We start from the raw sequence: 13,654 nt of genomic DNA, 5'->3' as shown, positions 1-13,654 counted from the left end.
CTGTTTCCTATTCTGTTAGGTCTTAACATTCGCCTCGAGCATGCACTTGGCCAAAACAACAACAACATCAAATAAACAACAACAACATCAAATAAATCGACCTTTGGAAATTTAGGTCATTGACCCACTTCGATTATGCAATCATTCTCCCTGGGGATTCCATTCCCATATTTGGTGTGCTGACAGAGTTACACTAAATTGTAGATGGCAGCAGGGGTGAGCAATGGGGTCAATAGGGGCCATTCTACTTGTATTTCATCAGGATTAACCTAACTTCACTTCTCGAGTGTGTACCATATAATAAATAAGTACAAAAAACAATAACAGAAGGAGAAGATTTGGCTCCCAATTCTTTAAAAATTCTTGTAATATTCATATTTCGCTCTTTGGCTAATAAGTTTGACCAGAACAATTCCAACACAGTAAACATTTCCCTTGGACCATTTCTCTTGACATCTCCAAATGTAATATTTAGTCTGAAAAGAGAAAGTGAGACAAATAGAAAGAATTTTGAATAAGTATTCTGGCAACATGCACCACTGTAAAATATCCCCTGGAAAGTCCAATCCCTGGAAACTTCCTTCACCAAAGAAAAATTATCTCAGTGAGTAATTTTTAAATTTTGATCAGACAACTTTAGGGAAAAAGGGCGTTCTAATTTTTGTGAAAATGAGCCCTCTCCCAACATTCTAGGACTATTCATACGATACGATCACCGCTGGAAAAAAACACGCATCCCTGATCTTTCTTTTGGCAAAAAAAATTACTATTATCACATATTTGCAGGTGGGAACTCAAAACCTCTACACTAGGGTTTTCTAACACGCTGAATCATAATGGCGTGACTTTTATTAAGCTGTCATGACTTTTAGGGGTGTTATCTCCCTTTTTGTAAAATCAGGCAAATTTCCACAGGCTTGGAACTTTTCATTGGTAACGCAAAACAGTGAATCTTATTTACTAGGAATCAACATAATAAGCCAATTCTTTTGATACATCTAAACTGTGACATCAAAATTTCGTTTCGAGTTTTTTTTTTATTAAAAATAATCAAAAAAGAAAATATGATTTGTAGGCCTAGCTATTTGAATTGTTTGTTTTTTTACGAGTTTCGTAACACTGAAAGTTTTTATATAGACAAATCTGTTGTAACTTTTGTTCAGGCATTTCCGTGTCTGATACGTTTAGTTTTGACCTTGTTGACCTTTTTTATGTTTAATATTGTATTGCTAAATCATGAAATGTTGCTCATGTATCAGCAATCGTGGAGAGCAAGTCTAAGACCCCACTTTTTTAACGGCTAGGTGGACATCTACCGTAACCCACTTCTCATCCTAACCATTTAACTTTTTACATCCAATCAAGTTCTCCACCCAGCCCGCTGTTCGACAACGCAACATTCCTAAAGAATTTTTGTCCACAGAATCTACTCTTGTTCCGTCACCACACCCTCATAGACCATTTTAATCCAATTGAACCGTCCCCGACATCCTCTTGCTTGTTTCGTGGGGTATCTGCTGGGGGTTTATTTCCGGGGGCATTCTTGTTAGGGGGGGAGTTGCCGGGAGGTTAAACGCCTAGAACCCTGTTGACAGGCAAGTTTCTCAAATCACTTTTAATTCCATAGTTTTTTAGTTACAAACGGTAAAAGTTGACCAAACCCGAGGTACTGTGAGAATTAAATCGAGTAGATATTATGGCTGCAACAGAATCAGAGTCCTATACCCCAAGAACCCATCACTTGTCAGAGTTTTCAGTCTATTAAGTGCCGTGTTCCAGAGACAAACTATACATTAATGAACCCATAAAAAACACTAATTAGAACTAAATTAAATATTGTCTAGATGAAGAATGATTAACTGGATGACGCTATAACGTCAAAATTTTAAAAGAGAAACTATTCCTTTGAACATCTAAACATTCATCTGAAAAAGAGTAAATTTGAGGAAACTAAAAGAAAAATAATTTAATTCTTAAAAAGAAGAACAAATGTATATTTTGATTCAAAAAACCGAGATTTTATTTATTTATTTTAAACACAGTTGAAGATACTTCATTAAACAGACATTAAAGGGCAACAAACGGTTTAGGACTCTGAACCTGTGGATTGATTTTGAAAGTGAATTTGAGAAGAGAGCGTAAAAATGATAAAAGAGTGATTTTTTTCTTGATGTTGATTATTCAAATAAGCATAAACTTATATATCGTAAACTAAGATTTGTTCCACATTATTTGTTTTGCTGTTTGTTCTTACAGCAGTATAAGCTTATAGGAGCAAGTCAATAGAAAGGCTCTTTGTGATATTTGTATTTTTCTTACTTTGGAAACAAATTATCATAATCAATGTGTTTAGATAGAACTCCAAGCTGATTAAACTAGATTATATAGTCTTATAATAGTTAATATTTTGTGTGCGTGTTCTTACTGATTGCCTTCCGAAAACAAGGCCAAATCATTAGTGGCAGCAAAAACCAATTTGAAGCAACAATCTGTGAAAACATATTTCTTTTCCGGGATACTCCTTCAGCTAAAAATACAATTCATCAAACATTTAAATATAAAAAAAACTAGCCCCCTCCCCACCACCAAAAAGACAAATAAAAACATTAAATATTGTTAATGGAAGAATTTTTGGAATTCACTCCTCCTTTACAACCAAAAAAAAACAATTGACTCACCTGCCTAAAAATCTAACAAACCCAACATATTCAATCTGAAAACTTAAACAATCTAAGGTCATGCTACCATTAGAACCAGCAAATGTTAAGCTTCATCATGAAAAGCTGTAGAGCCGTATTCTTAGAAGTCAGATTCCAGCTTACATTGTGCTAGGATATTCTACAAAAATCCGAAGGAGACATATTTAATTTTAGGTGATATTAAAGATTTTAAGAAGGGCCACTAGCCCTCACTGTCACTTTGTAAATCATTTTAATCTTGTGAAATAAATTAAAGACAAAAGAGGCATAATAGACGTTCATCAATGAGGCTTATTTAGGGAAGCCAACTGTTTCCTATTTTATAATTCATTAGTGAAGAGGAGCTGTAACGTTTCTTCAAAGGAAGGAAATGAGCGGCTAAAAATTTCAAAATCTAAATCCCATTTGCCAGAATAGGTGAAAATTATTGAGATGCTAAGTTCTTATGGTTGTATAATCTGCAGTTAAAAGTGAAATAAAAAAATATGATGATGTCAGGCTTAGTTCAGTACTGTAGAAATCAAAGTTAAAACTTACTGATGTTAAAAAAAGATCTGGTTTCATTTGTATCCAATTTTTTTTCATATAAATACTCAATTATCATAGGTAGAACCAGGAAACAGAAAACCGGGGAACAATTCCTTATAAAAACTGGTTCAACCAAAACAATTAATATTAGACTATCAAGTAGAGATTAACTCACCCTCAGCAACCGAAGAAGTGTCACATATCGGATAGTGAGGCGCCCTAATTTTTTTTCAGCCATTCAGTACAAACAATTGAGTCGCTAAAAAGGTGATGTAAAGCGCTGTTATTTTACTGGCTTGTTTTATATTAGGAAAATGGATTGATTGAAACACATGAAGTAAAGTAAATAGAGGAAGATTGGCCACAAAAAACAAGAAATTTTAATACCAATATCACCCAAATCAATCAGTAAAAGCGACCTCCACTAACATTTTCTCTAGTGACACAATGGAACCCATGTGATCACAGTAATTTCTAGGTCTGGGATGTTGTGATGCTGTTACAAACGAGACAAAAGATTTTCTTCCACAAATTTTGAATTCATAAAATATTTTCTTATTTTTCATATAATTATCATCATTATCATTTCTAACTATCCTAACAACAGTTGAATCATGAGGTCTTAATAATGATATCTTAATAATTTGTCAAACAAACTTAAGGAAACTTAAAAATCAAAATACAAGCCCAAAACACAGCTTCAACACACTAAACCAAAACACACCAAACTTCAATGATCCCATGTTACAATGAGCAACCAAAACAAAACTCCCTCAAAAATGTGCATCCTACAAAGACTATTTTGAAGCAATGCAAATATATATATTTCATACAGTTATGCAAAGAATACTGCATTGCAACTTTTATTTTATGTCTAATGTTGTATCCTTTAACATAATTTCTCCTTTATTTCCTAGTGTTGTGTTTGTGATTAATATTGCCTATTGTTGTCTTCTGTGTTTTTTTCTATCATCTAAAATTCAATCGGAAACCATCAGAATTGCCACTTAAGAAACGCAATATCATCTGGTTTAGACACAAAACTAAATCTGATCCTTAATTGAAAAATAAGGTCCTCAATATGGCCTTAGCTCTGGCAGTACTTTAGTTTGATCATGCAAGTCTGAGAAAATGAAGGGAAGATTCCTATCAATATGGATTATTTGTTTCTAAAATTTGAGACTTAGAGGCTAGAAATTAAGTTGGCATATGTTTTGACTTAAAAAAAAAACAAATAATTTTGATTGTGAAGGTTAGAGAAATTTGAAAATAAATCTATTTGTTTTGTATTTTTAAACTTAAGATAACAAGATAGAAGAACAAGAATGAAATTTTTCCTTCTATATTGTTATCTTGGTTGCAGCGGCAGCTTCAACCTAGTAAAGAGCAAACCACATCCCATAGCAATCAAAAGTTGAAAACGTGTTTTCGAAAAAACTGTTTAATGAAAAAGAATTGACATTTGACACTGAATCAGGAATTGTAACTATTGTTTCAGTTGATCTTAGAAGTAAAAGTTTATTGCAAAAAGAAATTTATAATGATTTCAAAAGAGCCTAAACCCCTTAAAAAAGCGTCAAATTGAAATAAAAAGTGCACCATTGGAATCAGTATGGTCGAAAACCTTGTGTAGGATAATTACAGTCCCCCACCTTGAACACCAAGGAGAATGACTTTTGCATGGGTAGCACTGATCTGTCTCCCTTTTTTTCTAGAAGGTCTAGGGGGTGGTCAGAGCACATGTATCTAGAAGTATTTTTTTTCTAGTATTTTTTTCTAGAAGGTCTAGGGGGTGGTCAGAGCACATGGTATCACATGTATCGTATCGGGAACATCGGTATCCGCTGTTGTTGTTTTTTCAGTCATTTTCTAGGCTAATTTTTTTAAAGCCTGTCCCGGCAAGGTATCATGGTTGCAGCGGCAGCTGCAACCTATTAAAGAGCGAACCACAGCCCATAGTAAACAAAAGTTAAAAAATGCATTTTGAAAAAAACTGCCTAGTGAAAAAAGTTCCATCTGACACTGACTCAGGAATGTCAACTATTGTTTCGGTTTGTCTTAAAAGTAAAAGTTTATTGCAAAAAGGAATTTATTGAGGTTTTGAAAAAAGCCTCAAACCCCTCGGCAGTGGCGTCAGATCAAAATGAAAAGTGTACCACTTGAATCAAAATGGTCTAAACTTTGTAAAGTAAGGTTACAGCCCCCTCCCTGAACAACAAGGAAAATCACTTTTTTGCATCGGTAGCACTGATATGTCTCCCGTTTTTGTTGTTTTTTTTTTCTTTTCTTTTTTCAACTGGTCTAGTAGGCTACTACAGTTTCATAGAGAGATTCTTAATGGCTCATTCAGAAGCAGTTTCTCGTATCTACGTGCTTTTTATAAATTCTGCCATCTGCAAGTTCCATATGGCACTTTTTGTGCTATTTCTCAAAGAGTTTCACCGTAAACAGGCCATATCAATCAACACGGTTTGAACTTCAAGAGTAGTTTGAAGTTTCTTGAATATCATTTTAAATTTGACTATAGGACCAGAGAAAGGGACTTGGATTCAAAGATCCCTATTCCTGTGTTCATGCCTGAGAATGAGGTTGAAATTAAAAACGATTTCTTCATACAGTTCATAGCATAAATGCTTACTTTATTTTCAATTTCCTTAGCTAAAACGTCTAGCGAATTAAAATTACCTTGATGGACTGTGATGAAAAAGTTGAGAACCATGGCTAATTAATAAAAAAGCCAAGAGAGATATTCTGAGCAACAGGCAAAGCTGGCATAAGCCCTTTATCAGAATTGTATAAAAATGATGTCCTTACACTTATTGATATATAGTCTATCATCCATCCATCCTAGGGCAGAACTAAGGCTGATAGGCGTGGAGTAAGGGTAATTAAAATAGTATATCAGTTTTGTGAGCCCTTTGAAGGTAATTAGAGACCAAAAACAAAAAGTTTTCTAGAATTCCTTACTCTATGCTCAGTCCTTCAAATAACTGAGATTGTTCATTTTATATATGAGTTTTTCCAACTGGGAAAGCCCACTGGCATTGCAATGGGGATGACTGAGATTACTAATGAAAAAGAATGTCCACTGGACTTGTATGTAAAACGGGGGATAGCTGCTCCCTCACCTTCACCTGTGTTAAGTATTGCTTAGGGTGAGAAGAAATGCACAAGACAAGTATAAACTTCTCGAATTACAACTTAACTATATTATGTTATTTTCCAGGAAATTAGAAAACAGGGATTATGAAACTTATTTACCAACGTTTCATTAGTTATAAGATTTTGTTTAAATCGGTCCAATTTTCGGCTATTGAATCAACACTACTAGACAACGCCGTACGTTTAATCAATAATACTCGGCTACTACTAGCGGAATGTGCAACTTGAATGGGCGGTAGCTTACCTTGAAAATGGCGGGATGACGTTGCCAAGCGCTACTTTAGAAAATAATTAAAAACATGATGTATTCAGTGAAGTAATAATATGAACTTTCTTTGCCCCAGCAAGGAGTATACAAGGAGCACCCACTTAAAACGTGAGAAAAATTATTACTTCACAGCCAATTTAATATATATTAATATAACTAGTACAAATAAACCAACTAATTATGTTTCCCTATGCTTTTATGATTAAACAAACAGCCTTTAAGCAGCTCTCTTTTGTTATGGCAGCCTTCTAGTTTCTGCTAGTCAGTAGGTGATTTATAAAGTCCTGTCTTCATTATGGCTTTTTCAGGCCAAGTCAGCCGAGTAAAAAAAGCTTTTTGCTAATCGAAAAAAAACGTTCCTGAAAAACATGTATTGTTTTGCAAAGGATGGATGATGAACTTTATGTTATAGACTGAAAGTTTTTCGCAGCTGTCAAGGTTGTTTGCAGGATTTTCTAGGCGTCTTATCTCTCCTAGATCAGAGATGATTAGAAATTATATTAAAAATAAGTTTTCAACTGAAACTAAGGAGTGACATTAAAACATAAAACGAACATGCATTACTCCGTATAAATAAAAAAGATCAGGGCAGCGTTGTTTCTACATTAAATTTTAATCAAAAACAAAGATTCATTAAAAAAACAAAGTTTTTCCGAGGGAAGTAAAGAGCAAAGTTGAAACTTAAATTGACAAAAATTATTACTTCACAGCCTATTTAATATATATTAATATAACTAGTACAAATAAACCAACTAATTATGTTTCCCTATGCTTTTATGATTATACAAAACTAGCACTTTACTGAAAACACAAAAGTCAAGTATAAAAAACAGGATTATTGATTTAAGAGTCAAAAGCGAGTATGTAGCCCGACAACACTAAACAAATCTATAAAGCTTTTTATAGTCTTACACCAGTTGTGACATTAGTAGTATACAATTAAAATAAATTCTAAAAGCTAGTCTATAGTCCTAATACTATCAAGATGGCCTTAATTCAAACTTGTGTACAAACTAATCATGACTTGTCTTTTTAAGAACCAAAACTAGAGCCACTTATTGAACTGAGCCATTGTGCAGAAGTGATACCAAATCAAATATAAAAAAATAAAGAAAATCCTAAAATGGATTGTTGCTTTATCTTAAAAAGGATTGATCCTAAAAGGGATTGATAATATTTTGATTCTATAAAAAGTTTCCTTAATTGGTTTGCTTTTACTGTACCAAAACTCCTGTATTATTTTGTGTTTTCAGTAAAGCACTAGTTTTGTATAATCATAAAAGCATGGGGAAACATAATTAGTTGGTTTATTTGTTCCAGTTATATTAATATATATTAAATATGCTGTGAAGTAATAATTTTTGTTCATTTTAAGTTTCAACTTTGCTCTTTACTTCCCTCAGAAAAATTTGGTTCTTTTAAATTAATCAGAACAGTAATTATATAACATACCATTCTTAATATCAGAAGCTTCAGATGGAGTGATATTTTCGGCCATATTGGGAATTATATGTCAGTCAATCAACAGATTCGTCCAATACACTTAAAGTCTCTTATCAGATGTAGAATACTATTAACAACATTTGAGATTAGTCTTCCCTTTTACACAGCAGATCAAAAGCAAAAGGTCCCTAGAAATTAGGTAATCTATAATAACTGCTGTTGTAAACTATAAAGCAAAATTTATATTAATAAAGAAAAAGGATGAGGTTCACAAGATTCAACAGACCAAATCATTAGAATAATATTCACTTTTCATTTTGTATTATTAAAGAGAGGTAGATACATAAAGGTTTACAAAAAATATTTATAAAATCTAACTGTATTTCTATATTTTAAGTACCAAAAAAACTTTTAAATTAAAATAGTAGAATAATAGCTCTTTGCAGCTTGGAAAATTTTGAGCAATGGAAGATTGATGGTTCAAGAATAATGTTTTCACTTTAATTCTAGCTATTTATAAAGCCCACTGCAAATTTACCATGAAATTTACCCACCCCACCCCCTAATGTGCAAATATATACCCTGAATTGTTGACGGAAAAGTTTTTAATTACAAAAGTCAATGCTATTTTTGTCAAAAGCATTTGAAAAATTGAAACGGTAGGAATACGGTTTGAATTGAAAATCAAGTAAATTATAGGTCAGGTTACATAAAGAAATATTTATTGGCAAAAAGACTATCATAAACCCTAGAGGGCCGAATTCGCAATTCTTGGTAAAAAAAAAAATAATAGCAAAATAATACATGAACAACATATAGTTACCACTGTAACAAAACACAAAAGGTAATGGTCAGAAAATACAAAATACAAAGGTCATAAATATAGGTCATAATTATAATACATTTTATACGTCATAATGTAAAAAGATAAAAAAATGACAAATAAAATAACCAAATTTTCTAAAATTAAAAAAAATATATACAAAATAATTTAAATTTTTGGTAAAGTTATGGGTCATGATTTTATTTGTAAAAAGGGAATAAAAGTTTTTTTTAATAACGTAAGGTAGAAGAGAGTATGGGAGAAAGGATGGGGATGGTTTGGGATACTATACAGGGGTGGCAATTTCTTATGGATGAGTGGTGGTTAGGCAAGAGATTTTCAGTACAGAGCTTTATTTGTACTGACTTCCCAAAACAGAGGCACAGATTTTTTCTTCTGGACTCGAGGGTATCAAGTTTTGAAGTTTTAAGGAGGTAGGAATATGGGACCTTGCCTTCTTTATAAATAATCCTCAGGGCTCTTTTTTGAACATTTTTAATTTTTTTGGTTGCTTCAATTGAGAGGCCCAGATCCCAGACAGGACAAGCGTACTTGACCAAAGGACGTACAAAAGAAATATATTACTTTAGTAACTGAGATGGGGGGCAACTAAATTTATTCAGAAGATTCAGAAGAAAAAGTGACAAGTTTGCTTGATGGAGGATGTTATTTACATGGGTGTCCCACTTCAAATCAAAAGATATGGTAACACCTAGGAGTTTAAAGGAAGTAGCTGAAAGCTCAGGAGGAATAGGATGAAGGAAGAGAGGGGGGGACTAGAGGATACTGACAGATACTATGGTGGATTTAAAAGGATTAACCATCATATCAAGAGAAGAAGGCTTGCTTGCAATGTAATGGAGTATACCCATTGGATTTCTATAAATATTTTTATATTGTATTACAGGTAATTTATTTGTATAAAAAAAAAAAAAAATGAATAAATAAAAAAAAACTGTCTTCCTAATTTAGTAACTGAGATCTTGAACCTTACTCATCCATCCAATCACCTAGGACAAAACAGTACATCAAACCCAATAGTCAAAAATCACGTCCAAAGTAGAGCAAAATCAGCATTAATAAGTGTAAATCATTTTTCCCAAAACCAACCTACAAAATTTAATATTCCCCAAGTAATCACCACATATCAGGGAACCTCAGAGGAAAACTCATTGCCTATACAGGTTTTGGTGCTTAAATTTCCTTACCCAAAAAATTTTCAAAGCTTCCTTCACCACAGCTCACCTAAAACTGAATCAAAGTAAAAACTTCCTACCTCTGCAAAAATAACCTTTCAGCCAGTTTACCTCCCATAATTGCATAGCCCCAACTGTCAACCGAAGCCTTTTCACTTTCAAGCCCAATTTTTACAAACTAATTTCAAACTATCTTCCATAACCCAGCACCTGCTTGTGCCAAAACAAACACTAAATTCCAAAATTATAAAAGGGAAGAGAGAAAAAAAAACATCCAACAAGCTACCTCAAAATATCATTCAAAATATCTTGATAATTTTATTATACTTATTTAAAAGTTGATTATAATGAAAATTAAGCTTTTAAATTGTCAAGCAGGTTTATTAGCGGAAAACCATCTTACAATTAACTTATGACTGTTTGACTTCTACTTTTAAAATCAATGTATTTACTACAAATTTGTGCATATTTGAATAGTTGGGAAAAATACAATGAATATGTTATATTTGAATGAATATTACTTTTAGGAAATGGAAAATTAACTATTTCCAAATTAAAATCATCTGTTATATTATATTATTTAAAAACTAATGTATTATAAGGTGTAACATTAATATCTAAATCTAGAAAATGGTCATAATTGCCTTTCCCATTGCTGGATTCCAGCTTTAACTCTGGTGGGTACATCTTATTCAAAATCTCTAAAAATTCCACACAGTTTATCACCTGAAGGTCATCTAAATATCATTTATTATTTGAAAGCAAATATTTTATATTACTTGGGTTCTTTTTATCAATTATAAATTCATATTCTAAATAGCTTAAAAACAGGTCCACTATAAATAAACTATCATTACCCTCTATAGGAATAACACATCTCTGCAACTGTTAGGTTGTCAACAAATTTCTAACTGTCAGGGTAATCCATTAAAAGGCTGTTGATCATGACAGAAAACAGGAGGGGGCCAAGAACAGTGCCTTGGGGAATACCATTATGAATACAAAGGTGGCTGGAGTAGCAATTTAGATATTTGACTGCCTGTTATCTGTTTGAAAGAAATGAGGCAACAAGCTTGACTAAAAACGTTTCAATCTAGAATTCTTTGATATGTTTTTCTATTAAGATATTATGGTTAACCAGGTCAAAAGCCTTTAGTAGGTCAACATAATTTAGGTTTAGCCAGATGTTTGGTCTCTCAAGTAGTCTCCCCATGGAGTCAACAAGGTGGATAAGGTAATGTGAGGTTGATGTAGATTTAAGATTTCCAAACTGTCTAGGATCCACAAGGGGATGAACTTGGTCCCTGAGCCAGTCAGCAAGAAAGCTTTCATATAATTTTAAAAAATTGAAGTCAAATAGATAAGACAAATACCATCAAAGCCAGGATTACCATTTTTCTTTTTTATTGAAGTTATGAAACCTTGTGTCCAAGCAGAGGGAACAGTCCAAATTGAGTGCATTGATTGAAAAGAATAGAAAGGGACTTTGAGAGGTAATCACTAAAGGCTTTAATAAGTAGGACAGGAATATCCAGTGGGTAATCTTTTTTACCACATCAAATGGGGAAATTTTACGGAAATTAAAGGGGGTTGTAACACTAAGAGTTCCATAAGATAGAGGAGGGAGACTTTGGACAATTGAAGCAAGGAACTTGTTCAGATCTTTTGCTGTTGTCTTTGGAGGTTCCTCTAAATTAAAATTTAGTGGCTCTGGTCTCTTGCTGGCAAGTATTTTGATTTGGGAATACCAATTTTTGGGTTTATCCCGGCACAGGTCTTTAACTTTATTTTTTAACAAGATCTGGCAAATTTTCTTATTTGTTTTTTAAGTATTTTCTTCAATTATTTGCTTCCACTAGTTTAACTCTTTTGAATAAGTTCCATTTTTTCTGTATTAGCACTGTAATATGATCATTTATATAAGGTTTATCATTAGAGCATATTCTTAACTTTTTTTTCAGGAAAATGAGCCATGTAATTTTCATTCAGTTTTTGTGGAAAGTAAGGATTTTGCCATCAAGATTATTCAGATCATAAATGTTGGACCAAAATTCCTTAGACAACCAAGTGCCAAGTGAAAAAAGACCAGAATCACTGAGGGAATGGTAAGATCTGCTTGTGGTTATGAACAAGTGTAAGCAAGACAAGGAAGGGGATAAAAGGAGACAGCAATGGTAACTACCACCTAATGGAAGCAGGGCTGGGGTGGACTGTAAAACTTATTCATATTAGAACAAATGACATCAAGGGACATATTTCCTCTTGTTGTCAGGATTTTAACTAATTGTTTAATATTAAGACAGGTACAAATAGAGTCTATCTTGAGGTCATTTGCACCTCCTAGTAAAAAAAATACCAGCATTTGGATAAAAAAAAAGTCAGCATTAGTCTGGAATTGCTGTATAAATTTATGTTTCTGATCAATATTTTGGTTTGGGAAATAATAAAAACTGCTGCTTCTATTATATTAAAAGGATGCAGGAGAACTGTTGGTCTTAGACTACGCCAGAGGATTCCATAATACTTGGAGAGGTTAGGAGTGGATATGAGTTTTGGCTGAAGGTAATTTTGAGCAAAGAAGAAAATAACACCCCTTTTTTTCCAAGAGGGTGGTTGGAAGGGCAAAGCTTAATGAACTGGGAGTAGTTATTTATTTTAAGGAATTCAGGGTTTTATTTCCCCTGTTTGTCAGGATTTTAACTAATTGTTGAATATTAAGACAGGTACAAATAGAGTCTATCTTAAGGTCATTTGTACCACCTAGCAAAACAAATACCAGCATTTGGATAAAAAAAAGTCCGCATTAGTCTGGAATTGCTGTATAAATTTATGTTTTTGATCAATATTTTGGTTTGGGGAATAATAAAAACTGCTGCTACTATTATATTAAAAGGATGCAGGAGAACCATTGGTCTTAGACTAAGCCAGAGGATTCCATCATACTTGGAGAGGTTAGGAGTGGAAATAAGTTTTGGCTGAAGGTTATTTTGAGCAAAGAACAAAACACCACCCCTTTTTTCCTAGGTGGTTGGAAGGGCAAATCTTAATGAACTGGGAGTAGTTATTTATTTTCAGGAATTCAGGGTTTTGTGCCTGAACCTCTGTTACAGCTATGACATTAATATTCTAGGATACCCTTGAGTTCAGTTAGTTTTTCAAAGTTTAGGGTTCTAGCATTGGTAAGTAGGAACTTGGGAAACTTGAACCAATTAGTATACAGATATTTTTTAAGTTGGGGGATGGGGGTTAAGGGATGGGTTCTTAGCATTATTTATAAATTTGGGGAAGGGACTACAAATCTTGAGGCTGGTAATATGAGACTTTGATATAAAGAAGTAAGGACTCCTGGGTGGGTTGGACCTAAAAGGGTTTGGAAGAAAGGGGCCACATCATTTATACCTGGGTCACTCTTATCTGATAAAATTTGGGAGGGATATAAGATGTTGGCATTTTTAGGGGGATCAACTTGGCCAAGGGAAATTGGCAGGTCACATAATTCTTCCCTGATTTAACTTCAGGAACTGAGATATCAATA

At 33.3% G+C, this 13,654-nt stretch overlaps 1 long non-coding RNA gene across 1 annotated transcript; it reads right to left on the bottom strand.

Moving 5' to 3' along the window:
• Positions 1–279: 279 nt before the first annotated feature.
• On the bottom strand, positions 280–8,590 carry LOC148944020 (uncharacterized). The gene is made up of 2 exons (XR_016142971.1): positions 8,110–8,590; positions 280–476 (listed from the first exon to the last, which is right to left on the bottom strand). It is a non-coding gene; the product is annotated as an uncharacterized LOC148944020 (long non-coding RNA).
• Positions 8,591–13,654: the final 5,064 nt, after the last annotated feature.

Source organism: Artemia sp. Qi Xiang Cuo, chromosome 15 (genome assembly GCF_049724085.1).
Source record: "Artemia sp. Qi Xiang Cuo chromosome 15, ASM4972408v1, whole genome shotgun sequence".
NCBI lineage: Eukaryota > Metazoa > Arthropoda > Branchiopoda > Anostraca > Artemiidae > Artemia > Artemia sp. Qi Xiang Cuo.
Note: the sequence above shows the minus strand (reverse complement) of the source record. Positions and strands in the feature narration are given on the sequence as shown.